Here is a 16,196-nt window from a genome sequence, read left to right on the forward strand (position 1 = left end):
CTCCTCTCTCTCATTGATTTCAGACCATCAAGTGATACTTCTGAAACTGGGTCAGATGAGGCTACTGTACCACATGAGCCTTTTTGCGAGGGAAATATATCAAACTTACTGTAGCAGTGCGTGCAGAGAGACAGATATGGGTTGATTGCTGGAGTTGTTAGAGGACATTTACAGTAATGAGGTGAAACATTGCATGAAAGCCACACTGAAGGCAGAGGAACAAGTGAGACACCTCAACCCCTGTGATCTCTGCACTTGCTGACGGTGGAAACTTGGATATCTCTGTCAAGGTTACTTTATTTTCTGTCAGCTTTCCTCTCATTCTGAAGAAAAAGGTGCCACCTTCAGAATGTCATTCAAGTCCCATTTTGCATGCCAGATACGTACATAAACATAAAACATTTAGACATATGGTTTTATTCTAATACTGTAAATACTGTAGATTTGATAGATTTTTTTTCCAGTTACCCAATAATGTCAAGCTGGTATTTAAAATACAATTACTGCAATTATTTACAAATCCTAAATAGTAATTTCATTATCACTTTTTTAGATTATATTATGAGATGATTTGCTTAGCTTTACTTGCCAGAAACAAATACTGTAAATCTGAATATTATGAAGTTTCCCCAGAAAAGAATTTCATAGGTATCTTGAACCAAGGTTGTGTAAAATCTAGTTTTGATTAAAGCTTTATTTTATGGACTATACTTGGTGGAACCATCTTTTATTGGTTTGTCTGTTGGTTTAACTGAACTGTGATTCAAGGTGAGTGTCAGAGTGACTTTACAAGGTTCCCTGTGGAGCTCTTTAACAACTGCTGGTGCTATAGAGGAATGTTTTCATGAGCAGGTAGACCCATGTTTCAATGAGCTGTGTTTTGGACTTTACCACAAAGATGCATGTGCGCGTGCATGAGCATGGGAATGATGTGATACCATTTCTGCTGAGGGCAGTAAAAGTTGTTGAATATGTTATATTCATGTGCATATATAGGTTAATATTAAAGGTAATTAAGGCACCTATACGTTCTAACAAGACATTTTGGTGCAAAAAAGCTGAATCTATCTTCCTGTTAAAAAAAACCTAATCAAAATGAGAGAGTTTATTTTTGTTACCATGACGACAAATGTCCACTATGCCTGTCGCTGTATGAGTTGTTGACAACAAGCAACCTATATGATTGTTTATATTGGAGGGACTGTTGGAAAATTAACGTGATTCTTAGGGGAAAAGGCTGGTTGATGTATAGCACACCACCCTAGAGGTGACGCATTCTACTGTGTTACCTGGCATTTAGTATGCAGTACATTTTTTGTATGAACTGGGCTTGAGAATAGGTTGATCTCTGCATGTCAAGGGAACATGCTGTGATTCTTCTAAGTACTATGCATTGTAACCACACAGAGTCAAACTGTTAAAGTGGTGCCAAAAAAGAATTTCAGAACTTCAATGAGCAAATGGCACCCCAATTACTGAACCACTGGGCTCCTCTTATGATTAGAACTTTTGCACAATAAGTCAATTTTGCAGGTTGAGCTGGACAGAATATGCAAATCTATGGCAAAATTGCAAGAAATTGGTTTTAAATGGCCAAAAAATGTCTCTGGAGTTGGACTCCCAGAATTCCCTTCCAAGGCCATGCACTTTTTGACCTCATTAAAATTTTGGTTTAGTCCTGCTTACACACGGGGGGGTGACACAAGCAGACATGAAAATGGATATGAAAACATGATCAAACAAACAACGTAGAATTATCTTTGCAACAGCCAGGATAAAATTGCATCTGTAAATAGGCTGTGTATGTGATGAAGTCTTTGCCCAGATACTGAGTGTGACCCAGAGGGGACATAAACAAGATGAGGAAATATTGTTTGGTTTACTGTGCCTTACAACTGCTTGGCACAACAAGGGTAACAAGCAGACTAAAAGTAAAGTGCACAGCACTAAAGTCATTTTAGACCGACTCATATACTTAATTGTTTATATTTATCAAGACTGCAGTCTATGCAAACATAGCAGTTTTATGAAAATATTGGACTTAATATTTAGTTTTTATCTTAACACACATATAACTGTTCAGATTCATAAAACAGACATGTAGTCTGGCAAATATGAATGGATGAACACATTTAAATTTTGTGGGGTTTTTGTTTTACATTTCTGGCTATGTTAACTTCCCAAATCACTGCCTTCATTGTTGTTGAGTTGGACGGCATAGTACACGTGGCTAAAGCCTTTATTCCGATAAAAATGCTTGGTTATCCACTCGTGGTCTATTCATTATTCCCCTGCTTTTGTCAATTACTTTGATTTGGGCCTGTGCTTGATGAGGTGCTCTCTTGTCCAAAGGGATTACATGTCTGGCTGGTGTTGCCAGTGGCTACACTGGTGCGGTAGGAGTGGCAGCGCAGTTATTCACTGTAACTGGGAGATAGCATCTAAATGTTTGTCAGATCCATTGCCCACTGTTTAGGGCTGCCATTACTTTTATTCTGTCAGGATTGTCACTTCAGATGGGGAACTGCATCAGCTCACTGTTGTCCCCTGGAGCAGAATGAGTACAGGAGGCTGTGTTCTCCTCAAAGATACTGCTTTCCACTTCTGAAACAGCCAGGCCTTCAGCTGGGGACTCTGGGTAATGTATCTCAGAGCTGGATTTGTTGAGAATTATGGATCCTGTGTGATAGTGAAAGATTTATGAATTGTGACACTAAATGCTTAAGATGACTTTGTGGTTTTAGTACTTCACTGGGCAGCATGCACTGAAGTATTACACAAAAATGGGAATAAACATTTAATAGAGACAGTTTTCTTTATTCAGACTGATGTAAATGCAATTCATAAAGCTGACCATGATGTACATACCGTAGAATAACACGTCTCATCTACCTGATGAACAAATGTACTCAATTAATAAAGTAGATAGCTCATTGATATGCCAACGCTTGCTCCCTCTGTTTATGGACTTGAGAGTTCAAGTCAATTATATTTGCTTATCTGTCTGTCAGACATCACTGTGTACTGAAATATATATATATATATATATATATATATATATATATATATATATATTTATATATTTTTTTTTTTTTTTTTTTTTTCACATCTTAGCTGAATGTGAAAAATATGCTGCGGTAGTTCATCAAGGACCAATGTCCTCCCACACTGATGATAATCAGATATGCTGCCTCTTCACAAAATGCAGACAGGTGTCAGGCAACACATGATTCAATAAACAGTTAACGCAAATGGCTTCATCTCTCTCACACACACCCCTTTCCAGTCATCTGTCTTGATTTAATGCTTGACCTGCAAGATCCCAAAGCCAATGTTTATCGTGTTGTCCTGAATTCACCCATGCATTTTTTATGCATTCTGGAACTATACTGAGAAAGTGGTGAAACGCCCTCAAAGCTGAATACTTAAACAGATATTTACAACTCTACAAATGAGATGCCTTACAGAAAATAGTAGCATGGGAATGAGCCAGCAGTGTTCTAAATGAACAAACTGTAGTCTTCCACTTTTGTGAACTATCATGTTGTTTAGGTAGTTTAGGTCAGAGAAATGTCTAGACATAAAATGATGGTACACATAGATTTCAACCAAAGTTTATGTGTACTTTTGTAAACTTAATTTACAGAAACTGTGGAATAGCAAATAGAACTGAATTAAAGATGGAAAAGTGCAAAGTATTACATATTTCACACATGTGCCTGATATCTGGTGTGAAATGGTTTCCAATTCTGGCAGCACTCTGTACAGTGATATTTCAGACTAGATAATGGTACAAAAGTTTTTTTCATGATTAAGATACAAAATTTTTCTTTTGTTTTTCCATTAATTCTTGAGTAATTCAGAAGAATCATGTCCTCAACAGGCCTGTGTCATGTGTGTTTTTTTCTGGCCTCAGGCCATTTACAGTATGTAGCAGCACTGGACACTAAACAGCCTCTCACACAATGTCAGCTGGGATTGGCTCCAGCCCCCTGCAACCCTGAAAGGACGAGCAGTATAGCTAAAGAATGGATGAATGGATGGATGGAAAGACTGGTGGTTACATGGATGGACAAATGGATGGATGGATGGACACTAAACACCACAAGAACTAAAATATACAGCTGAAAAATTCAGCATTTCAAATAGGTTGTGTAAGTGAGAGAAAAAGAGAGGATTCCTCTAATGTATGAATTCATTTGCATTTTCACAAGCTTGAAGAAGATATCACCTATCGATATCTTATTTAAATATTCATTTGTAAACATGTAGTATGTGTTCTATATACTGAATAATTCATATACTGTATAGTATGCTTTTATGCATTTTCAAATATTTATAATTATTGGCTATATGGCATAGTTTCTTAATGAAGCAAATTTGTATTAAACCTGAGTGAAGCTAGGCCTCCTAGAAGCATGTGTTCTCAAAAAACAACAATGTCCACTCATCCTCCTATTCCTATTGTTAATAGATAGATGCAACAGGAATTCAAAGATGTATACACCACAACACTTGAAGTGATAAATGAAAATAATTTACAGGATTTCTGTGGACATGGTGTCCAACTGGTGGAGGCAGATGGCCGCCCACCCTGAGTCCGGTTCTGTCTGAGGTTTCTTCCTGTTAAAAGGGAGGTTTTCCTCTCCAGTGTCGCCAAAGTGTTTGCTCATGGTGGGAACTGCTGGGTTTCTCCCTATAACACTGCAATGTCTTGACCTTACTTTGTGAAGTACTTTTGAGATAATGTATGTTATGTTATGATTTGGTGCTATGTAAATAAAACTGAATTGAACTGAATTGAACTGAACTGGTTTGACAGATTCAGCTGCCCTTCACAACATTATATGCTGAAGCACTGAAACACAAGTTCTATTTTTGCACGGGCTCACCCTCAGTAGCATGGCATCATAAGATAAAGCAACCGCTTCAACAACCACAGACCTTTTTTACAGCATAGACATGGGAAGTGGCAAAAGGTTCCCACATTGTTCAACCTGCAGTTTGAAGACTGTGACATCACACCACTACTACTCTAATCTACTGGCGCCATAGTGATACATGTAGGCTGGTAGAGAGATACATAATACCCGATGCCTGCCCTCTGTAACCCACAGCTGCTTCATAGAGAAATTAAGGAAGTTAGTGGGGCACCAAACATGCGCAGATCATACCGATTATATGAACCAGAGATGAGGTCACCTCTGGCTGGAGGTAAATGTGTCAATGCTGCGTTGCTGTTTTAGTTGCTGGAAAGTTGCATGCAGGATAAGACTCACGGTAAATGACTGCATAAGTACAAGTGCTCAGGCCTATGGAGGGCATCGTCTGCATGAAACACATACAGTCTGATTTAGTGTGTATTTCTGTTCACTCAGAGCCTCAATCACAAGCTCTGCAGCCCAACATCTGCACTGGTCTTGTATTGCGGTGGGATGAAAGATTTATTTCAGCTAGAGCTGCCAACAGCAAGTGGGAGCCCAGATTACAATGAAGTGACCCAGAAATGTTAAGTCACAATTCTAATCATTGATTACATTAAAAGGGAGAACAATTTGGAAACTGTCTGCCTAGAACTATTGAACTACTAGTTTAACTGCAGCACCATTATGTCTGCTCTGCAATATTTCTACTGAAAAGAGCCCATTTGACTTCAGCCAAAGCTTTTCCCAAATTCCCTCCCTCCATTCATTTTCAAGTGCACACTAATATATGCTTATTCTTGTCGGATCATTCTCACTCCTGCGTGATCAACAGTCACAGCAGGATCATCAGCAACAGGTATGGAAACACATCATTTCCTGGTGCGAACCGATTTAAGACAAAACGAATCTCAGAGTGACTCTTTGTGAAATCTATCACAGTCTGTGATGCAATGCATTTCAAAACTAGTTAGCATTTAGAAGTCTCGTCGTGCACCTTGAGTCTTAGGTGAGTCATATGATGCTGAAATGCAGATTATCTCTGTGGGAACAGAAGACATGCAGTACGCATGTGCACAGAAAGGCTATATAAGGGTTCTCTCTGTGCCCTCTTTGCTCCACTGATCTGAGTCCAATTTGCCCTTCTTTGAATATTTGCTGTGGGAATGCTGCTGGTGCTGGTGGTCTGCCCCCACCTATACAGAGAGGTGAGTACACCTTTGATTGGCAGCGGCGATGCCTGAACCTCGACTGAAATCCTTAGAACCCACCTGCTGGCACGGCTTTCCTGATTGCCCGGTGGTAATTGACACATCCCTTTGTTAATTATCAAGGTGATGTGACACATGTACTCATAGAGATCAGTGAATCTGCATTGCAGACACATTCCCTGCTCAGCGTGTCAGCAAGGTGTCCTTTGGAAGCCAGCCTCTGTCTCAGGTGATTAAAGATCCTGTCATGTTACATCTTCCAGAGCCAATAATTAAAACAGAAACATAAAGCAGGGTCTAATGAACTGCAACTTTGATGATTATTTCATCAATAAATACGAAGCATTCACGTCTATTTTTGTCCCCGAGTTAATGCCTTGCTTGCACTTTAGGGGTATGTCAATTATTGTATGGGGCAAATAAGTCATCAAGAACAAGCATCTTAATTGTACTGGAGACCTGCAACTGTGTGTATGCGTAATCATATTATCACATGAATTGCAATGAGTTTACTCTGGTGTAAATAGGACCTATAGGAATAAAATAGTTAGGCTTAACTCAACAGCTAAAATGTGTCTATACAGTTGGTAAATTTCATTTTCACTACAGTCAAATTAACACAAATTTGAGAGCTGAAATTTTCACCATTGAAGCTTTTACAATTTGAAGTGAGCGAATTATAAGCCTTAATTAACCCCAAACTGGGTGGCTGTTATGTTCAGGGTTCAATTTATTCATCCATAAAAACACTGATTAAAATGATGCATAAGAATCATGGCAACAAAAATCCTTTCTTATTAACCTTTGTTATATAACCTTGAAAACACTGTTATTATAGGGTTTTGTGTGAGTGAACTTCATATGTAATTCTAGGGCCCTACATGTGTTGGTGCAACAAAATGATTGAGTTTGCAAAGCAGTCTCATTGTGGTGAAAACCTGTTGGGGTTCTGTTTATTTGCTTATGTGTCAAACATCAAAATAATAAAAATTACATCCATTTGAAAGACGAGGCCAACCTTAGCAGTGATGACAATGTCACATTGATGCCTGAGTGGCAGCCCTTCCCAGCTGAAAATATAGATTTCCATGTTTTGGTAAAGTGAGAAATGCTAATGAATGATGTGGCCCCGGACAAGTAAATGCAATTTTATGCACAATATTTCATTCAGTGAGAGAGTGCAGTATACACAAAACTACTCATACCTAATAATTTTCAATCCCAGCTTCAGCATGAATGCAGTGTCACCAACCACTCTATTATATACAGCATCGTCTCTCATTTTGCATTTAAAGTTAGGCTGACATGTTTAATTCAATGGAAGTCATTACATGATAATAAGGTGCTGGAGAGTGGACTGGTAGACTAGTGACTTGGCTGGTGTCAGACAGAATGAGTTCTTTTCCTAATTAAGATCATTTTGTTCCCATGTTCCGTCATATTGTTCTGGAGTATTAACGCTTCTGTATAAGAAGGTCACAGCCTGCTCTCCACACACTATGGCTCATATTTTAGGGCATCATCAAGCCTCAGGCACAAAGCTAAACGCCAACCTGGATGAGCATGTCCGTTCCGCTAATGATGGCAAGTCTCATGCATTTTCATCTGAAGCCTCAAATCTCCATGTATTTTACTTTTAAAGGGACAGTCTGTGCACCACATGCAAACAAAAGCATAACATGTTCCAAACCACAATGGAGTTGATTGGTAATTTTTAGTGCCAAATTCAGTAGTGGACCATATTTGTTAGCTAAGAGAAGTCTGATGAATTAATTAAATACTAAAATATGGCATAAGGAAAATATGATGTGAGACAAGTGACGAGCTTATATTCTAGTTAAAGCTCTTAGTGATATCCGCAGGAATAGTGGCTTAGACACAGTCAAAGCAATGTATTTATTCATGAGTGACTGATTACAGTATTAAATTTACAAATTTTATTGTAAATTTGGAAGGGATTAATGGTAACAGAGAGGGATACATTTCTACAATATCTCTGCTTGTACTCATGGTGATATATCCACCAATTCAAAACTCTGTATTCTGTTTACACAACTCAAAACACCACAAAAAAGAAGCAAATGTAGCAGACAAACATGGTGTTTAAAAAAGAAAAAGAAAAAAAAAACAGATTCTGGGAAAACGGGAGTCTGTATAGTTGGCTCTAGTGTGTATGCTCTACGGCTAACATGGTGCCGTGGTAAGGAGGGGAAAGATAAGGGCTGTGGTGTTTTCACACGGCTGAGGGCTGTGAGAAGGCTCAGGAGTGATATGTGGTGACAGCACAGTGCCACGCTGTTGACACAGCCTGCATCTCCTGGGTACTGAAGGCGGGATCGCCCCGGGCTTGATTATTTACAGGCCTGTGTGCCTTCAAAAAATGTTCTGTGAGGACACCCTGAGAAACCCTCCTTTGCAAGGCCTTTTAATTGGATCAGAGCTATCATTTATTAATGGGTCTGACTATATGCAAGTCTAGTTTTTTTTTCATGCCCATGACTATTAATGGCTTCTGGATCAAAAGACTGATATGACCTGTATGATACTCCATGTCAGCCTGAAAGAGGAATACATTTCCATCACCAAACTGCATGAGGTAGAAGGGAGAATCTGCCGTTCACACAGGCAGGGAAAGCTCAGGATTTTTGGAGTATGTTGACCCTGTAAGACATGCATGGTAATTTCAGTGAAATCCCGTAAAATATTGACTTGCATTGACTTGCATCATACAGTGAGTTTGAATGGAGGGTTAGACGGATGCTCATCTATATTGAAGGCTCAAGTCAGCCTACTCCCAAAGTCTTTGGAAAAATGATTGTTTCAAAGAATGATTGTTCTGAGAAAACTCACTGTGAGAGATGATAGTATGCAGTTCATTTGCATCTGACATGCTATTAATTGCATGTCAGCATCTTTTTTGTGATAAAGGTACCATAAGATTAATATGAGATATGAAATTTCTGCCACAAACTTCAATCACCAAGAGTATATATAGTCATTCGTGCAATTTCAGCTAAAATGATATTTTTTGGGAACTACATCGAAACAGAATTAAGTCTAATAATTTTAAAAGTATTTCGAAGCATTGGAATACACTTAATTAATCAGACATGTATCTCCTCTACCATTCAATCTCCTCTAAACTACTAATAGCTTCCTTTAGGATTCTCTGCGGCATATTCATTCATTCTCATTGATTTAGAGGCTCAAAAAGTGAGAGTGCACTTGAAACATTTAACAAATGCTTGATGTAAGCTAAGAGAATTAACAAAATAAAATCCCCGCTTTGAACATCACTTCTCTTACTGAGATTCGCTAACACATCGGTGTCACTGTGAAACGGGATATCTTGGAAGAGCCATTCCAATAGTATCCTGTAAGCTGCATGTTTCAGGCTCATCATTGTCGCTCAGAACAACCAAATGAGATGTGACATTCTCTTGACTGCTTACTTCTTCAAATTAATTATTTATAACCTGGGTGGAAAAGTGTGTCAGAGTGGAATTTAATTGTCAAAGTCTCATTATGCTAAAGGGCATTTTCTTGTCACTCACAGGACTAAATTGTCTGAGCATCCTCCTCAGGACTATCATCAACATGAGAATATTTTATGTAGCAAAAAATACAAGGACAGTCTTTTTTTGCAGTTGCATGACAGAAAGCTCTGATTTTGTGCTACTGATGTGACACAAGACGCTGCAGAGTACATTATCTCAAAGAAAATCTAAGGAAAATGCTATCATATGCACAGCAGGCTATACAGCATATACTGAGGCTGACTATTGACCAAGCATTTTCACTAGAGATAGAAATACATCAGTGTCAAACAGGATCCAACAAGGCGACAGCTTCCAGCCATGTGCTGTCCCTATTAGTTAAAAATGAAGAGTGCATTGAGACTGCCACTAGCCCTCTTTAGAATGCCACTGCGGATGATAACACCATACGTCAATCACTTTTATGAAAGATGCATTAGGTTGACAGTCACAAAGTAAAAAGGAAAATGCAAGCACTCCTCTTTGAAAAGCAAACCCTTTTTGTAACCTGCGCTGTATCAAGGTATTACCATCTACATGCCACGGTGAGGATGCATCAGTATATTTTTGCACTTCTGTCCCAAAGCTAACCTTTTGTCACCAAATACAAGCCTGGCACGAACACATGTTTATATGTCCCTTACAGTTCTGTACCCTTTTTTGTAGCAGAGCTTGAAAGATTTTTTTGAACCCTAAAGTTCAAGATGATTGTTTGATGTGACAGATGTGAGAATGGGAGTGGGCGGGCTTGAGTGATGTTGAGCTCTCAGCACTGTGCCATGATTGAGACTGGAATTACAGCTGTTGTGAAGAAAGAGCCCATGCTGACTTTTGACTGATGTGCGAAGTGTGTATGTGTGCGAACGTGTTTATGTTTATGTGGGCACAGTCGCATTAATGCATGAATGCAAATGTATGTGTCTATAATACTGATCTAAATAGACTGTAAATGGTAAAGCTGCTGTGTAAAAAAAATAAACCTAACATATAAAACCTACATCTAATATAGTATCGATGGATAACAACCTTTTATTGAAGGCTCTTTAAAAATGTGTTACAATTACAATTCCACATTCCCACAAGGGTGCTGTCTTGAGTGACACGTTGAAAGAATCAAGAGCACAACATTAATACACAATGACCGGAGGTCCTCCATGTAGCAAAGCCTTAATGTGCTAATGAGTTCAAACATGCAGTTTAACACAAGACTGTCAATCAAGCTTTTGGCATTTTGGCATCTTGACAGTTGGGTCATGTGTTCCTCTGAGGGACACGAGCAGTTTGCCCACATTACACTTGGCTTTCTCACAGAGCCCCAGAAGGAAAGCTTGTATTTTACACTAAAATTAACAGCCACTGAAATACACATTAATGTCCATCGAGGGGTGATCAATTTGGTTTCAGTGGTTTTGTGTAATCTGTTTACCACTACACTGTATCATTGATATATACCATTCAAGTGTGTTAAGCCATTATCACCACTATGTTAAGCGATCTGTTTTTCTGGCTCTGATCTGCCGTAATTGCCTTGACAAACACCATCTAACTTGTGGTCTTCAAATGGACATCATTTTTACATACCTTAAGAACTGAGATAAGCAGAGTTAAATTTACAAAATATATTCAACTACTGGTATGTTTTAGCATGGAGATTTTTAAATTAATGAAGAGATCTCTATAAAGTTTTCACATGAGATACATTTTTAAAATAGTTTCCTCACATCAAACAACAATAATTTATGTGGAGACATTTCACCAAGTTTCCTACAATAAATTTTAATGATAAATATTTCACTGTCAAGTGAAGAGGAGATGCAAAGGTGTGAGATGAGGATTCTGATGAAATTAAGTTAAAAAAAAAGTAAAAAGTAAATACTTACATTTGAAGTAGTATTCAAAATTAAACATAAATATTGGAAGTAATAGCTACTATGTGGAAGATTAATGTATGCAACAACATATTGTTCACCAAACTTCCGTGTCAGCATGCATGACAGTTGCCTCAAAGCTTTTTTCATTGTTTTAACTTGATGTATTTACAGACACATCTCAGTTATTGCACTTGTCACTCATAGTTATTTTCAGAATAGGTTTAGTTACTTAAGTTATCAATTAGTATGTCAGTGGTTTTAAACATGTTCTGAGTTTCCTTCTCCTGTGGGTGATGCAAATATCAATCAAAAAGTATTATGTTACTATGGAGTCACTGAGTTAGCTCTAAGCTGTACCTTAGTTACTTGCAAAGTGCATCATCAAGGTCATGGATGTGTGGGCAGCAGTCACCTGCATTATTTTTAATATCTTAATGTGATGATTATAGGGTAAGATCATAAGTTCTTAAGTGTTATATGCACATTTATCTGCAAGCAAGATCTGCCACCAGAGATTCTGCTATAACTGAAAAGACTGAACTCAGGAGGACGTACAGTATAGTGTGCTGTCTTTATGTTCAGATTTGATTGAGTGATGAATCTGAGAAGGAGGAATACAAGTTTTGATCAAAATTCTCATCATTTTAGTTCAAAGGTTAGTCTTTTTCTAAATGTATTTTCCAGACTGACCTTCAGAATAGAATCCTGAACAAGAACCTCTTTCACTGATGCAGTAACTGTAGATGTTTGGCATAAGAACCTTGAAGTTCTTTCAGCAGTAAAAGTGACAATATTACTCATAAATAACTTATTTGTAATGTTTGAATGACTCAATATTTGAACAAGAGAAAATCTCAGACAAATCAAAACCTTGAGAGAGACAAAGCAGTGAAAACACTGTTATTTGGAATAACATATCCACATATAAAACTCATGCAGTTTCCCTTTCAAATTCCCTCTAACTGTACTGACAATAAGATTTGATTCTGCTGAATCAATTTTCAACAATTGGCATTACTTCATCTTGAGAAGTCAGTTGAGAAGAGAAATGAGAAGACTTCAGAGGAAAATTGGCCGGAAGGCTAGTTATCTTGAGCCTATGGAAACAAAGAGAAGGAGCGCAACAGTACCTCAATACTTTGCCTTGTCACAGGGGTCTCAAGAAAGTGACTGAAATTTTATTTTTAGAGTCACTAACTTTTGACTTGTCAGATTCTTGCAACCTGTCATCATTTCAAATGTGTCTGTGGGGCTCCACTGCTACCTTAAAACTCTGACTCGAGTCCTGTATAATTTCCCCATCTTCCCAGCTCCCTCTGTGCTAAATTGCATTGGAAGATGGATTTTTGGCATCTGAGGCTGTCAGGTCTCAGCCATGGAAGACTTTATGCACTAGTACACCCGCTATGAAAGTGAATTCTGAAGGGATGGAGGGGTATAAGAGTGGTGAGTCAAGTATTGCTACTCCAGCAGGTCTTTGGGCATTTTTCTGTCTGTGATTGTATGTATTTAACAATAATGTCAATGCTGTAGATCCCCACCCCACCCCCACCTACTCACGCCCCTCCTTCACCTCCCTACCCCCCCATTCTCATTTTTCTTTTCTCGTTTTCTCTTGTCTCCCTAAATGTATTTCTCCTGGATTCCCTCAGTCTCACTCTCTCGCAAGGTTTCATAATGATGATAGGATCTGGTCCGGCAGCAATCTAAAGACCATCTTCATTCCAGACTGAACTATTATCTTCATTTTCATTACAGCTATTGCGGTGTGCATATGCATTGATCGCAGAACATATTTTACATTATAACATGGCCTGAAAGAATATGCCATTCTGATTGGCTGAAGGGTGTTCATTAATTTTCGATAACAGGACCCCTCCAACAAAACGTAGCCATCACCGGGGATGGAAATTTTACTTGTCTGCTTGAAAAAAAAATGTCTGGCAAGTTGAATTTAGGGATGTCTGTGCTTAGAAGTAAAGATTTTCATTGTCTTCTCTGTGTCACAGTCACAGCACTGACACTGCTGTGATAACAATGTGCAAATCCAAGACGCTGTTGTTGTTTTGGGTTTTTTTTGTCTAAATCCTCCTTCCTCCTCACCCCCCTCCCTCCTCCCGCTCGATGTTATTTGTGCAAACAAGTCTCTTCCCTTCCCTGCATGTTCAAATCTTAACCCCCTCCCCAACCTCATCTGGTAAACACACCTATATGCATTTGAAAAAAAAAAAAAAAGCAGGCCGAGAGAGCGCCGCAGACAAAAACAAGCAAGCAAGAGGCTATCAGACCAATCAAGCCACCAATATTTGCTGTTACTTGGCAATATTAGCCTACCGCTGTTTGAAGGGAAAAGCCTGCTGTTCATGCTAACGAAGCAGAGAGACAAGCAAGAGGTCTTTGGGAGGTCAGAGAGCTGTTATGCTGTATTAAGGGGGCACATGCAATGCATCCATTTAATGATAATCACTAATTAGGCAAGTCAGGATATGGGTTGTCTCATGAAATTTTTACAATACTATACTGTGGGCCACAGCATTCAGAGTATGCAGGGATAACATGAACTACTTTGACCTTATAATAACAAGCCTCTCAGGAAGCCAGCGAGTGGACAGCTGGTGCTGGGTAGACGTACAAGGCCTGTGTCAGTGATGGATTTGATTGATATTGTATTGATAAGTTGAGTGTATAAATGTGGTAGAATAACCGTGAGCTTAACCTGCAAGACCACTCTCGCTCTTATCTGACAGGTATATATCTTATATAATATCGTATAAAACAAGAAAACAAAGAAATACAGACTAATAGTTTGTTATACAAAAGCAAAAAAGTGACTTCCAATTATGTGGGTTGTGTAAACACTATCACACTTGAAAATATAGCTTCTAATTGTTGACATAAACACCTCTGTCTTGGTTACAGCAACATAAAGCTAACAACTTTTGATTCATAATATAACTGTCTGACATTGCTTAGTTGCCTGTAGGAGCAGCGACCATAACAAACAGCAAGAAAAAGGTGCCAGTTGGAAAATGAATTTTGTTCAAGATGCAAAAAAAACCAAAAAAAAAAAAAACCAAATAAAACAATAAATCACTATAATAACCTTTGGGTGATAAATTAAGTTGGTAGGGAGGAAATTTCTTTGTTTACAGAGAATTTGTGATATGGGCAAATGCAGTTCTTTTCTAAGTCTGTGCTGTTCTGTGTTTTAATTGGTGACCATGATTTTCCATTTTCAGGCAATGTCAGGTGTGTTTGCAAACACTCACACACATTCAACCTCAGCCTTGCTTCTTTATCCCCCTCCCAGCACTTAAAAAGGCCCCTCTTCCCCACTCCAGCTCGGACTCCCTCAGTGCTCTGAGGGTATTTCTCTCCAAGACACACACTAACAATGACTGATGGGTAACAAAGCTTGCTGGAAAATGTCACTTTCTATTCCACTCATGTGTGTAAAAGCATGTGCACGGGGGAGGGGAAAGGGGAAGGAGGTGGGTCGGTGAGGTCAAATGGGATTTAATGTTTACGTCCAAATCTAAAAAAAAAAAAAAAAAAAAAAAAAGGAAAAAAGCATAGTTTTATCGAACTGTGGGAAAAGGAGGCGTATAAATAGCAATTTCTCTGTTTGATGACTGGTCACAAAGGATTGCCTTGTGCAGAATTCACAGCAAAGCACAATACACTGTATTTGCCTTTTTTCCACACAGTAGCCAATCTGAGGTCATTATACAGTGGAGTATGCTTATGTGTGTCAATCCATTAGCCCTTAACTCCTGTCATGGCATTAAACTAAAGTAATCTTTTGGCAACAATTGAAAATGCAGAGGCGATGGACAATGCTTAACAGCACAAATGTAGAGGGATCAGTGGGATCAGCTGTGAGCAACAAAGTGAAACTACTTTCATGCATTTTTATGCATCAAGCTTTTTATTGCACTCTTACCCCAAACTGACCCACACAGTATACTTGCAGAGTGTTAATAGGATTGTCGATCAATACCAATGACTCAGTGATTACTGCAGGTGTTGGGATTTCTGGTATTGAGGACTCATTTTTTAACCTGCAATCTGTTTTGGAATAATAAAAACAAATCCTTAACCATTAGTTCTATTTATGTAGCTCTTATGTGTAGAATTGGAGAAACAATATTCTGTATATTCCATTTGTTGTTAATGCTCACCATAAAAGCAGCTTTATTAAAGCAGCATACAGAACAGAAAATGCTTTTGCAGCACTGACAGATCCAGACTCCAGACCAGCTCAAGCTTCAACAGTCTACAACACACAACTCCAACTAAAAAATATTTCTCTGATTACAGATGAAGGATCCATACAGCTCTCAACCCCTTGACACAACTCCCCACACGGCCACAAAACACACAGTTTGCTCGGGGTACTCTGGCTGATATCAATTCACAAAATTAAAGGTTACAGTAAGTTTTCTTCCACAGCATTTCTTGGAATTTATACCTAGCTCAGTGTGCAAGACTCAACACTTCACTTAAATAATGCAACATATGGGTGTGTGTGTGTTAATATATATGAGGCATAGATTCCGACAACCTAACCTAACCTAGTGATGTGAGGCTGTATAGCTGCATCCAAGGTAGTAATGTGTTTCTGAAATCACTAATTCATGTGCAGAAATTAGAAAA

Source organism: Lates calcarifer, linkage group LG8 (assembly GCF_001640805.2).
Source record: "Lates calcarifer isolate ASB-BC8 linkage group LG8, TLL_Latcal_v3, whole genome shotgun sequence".
NCBI lineage: Eukaryota > Metazoa > Chordata > Actinopteri > Centropomidae > Lates > Lates calcarifer.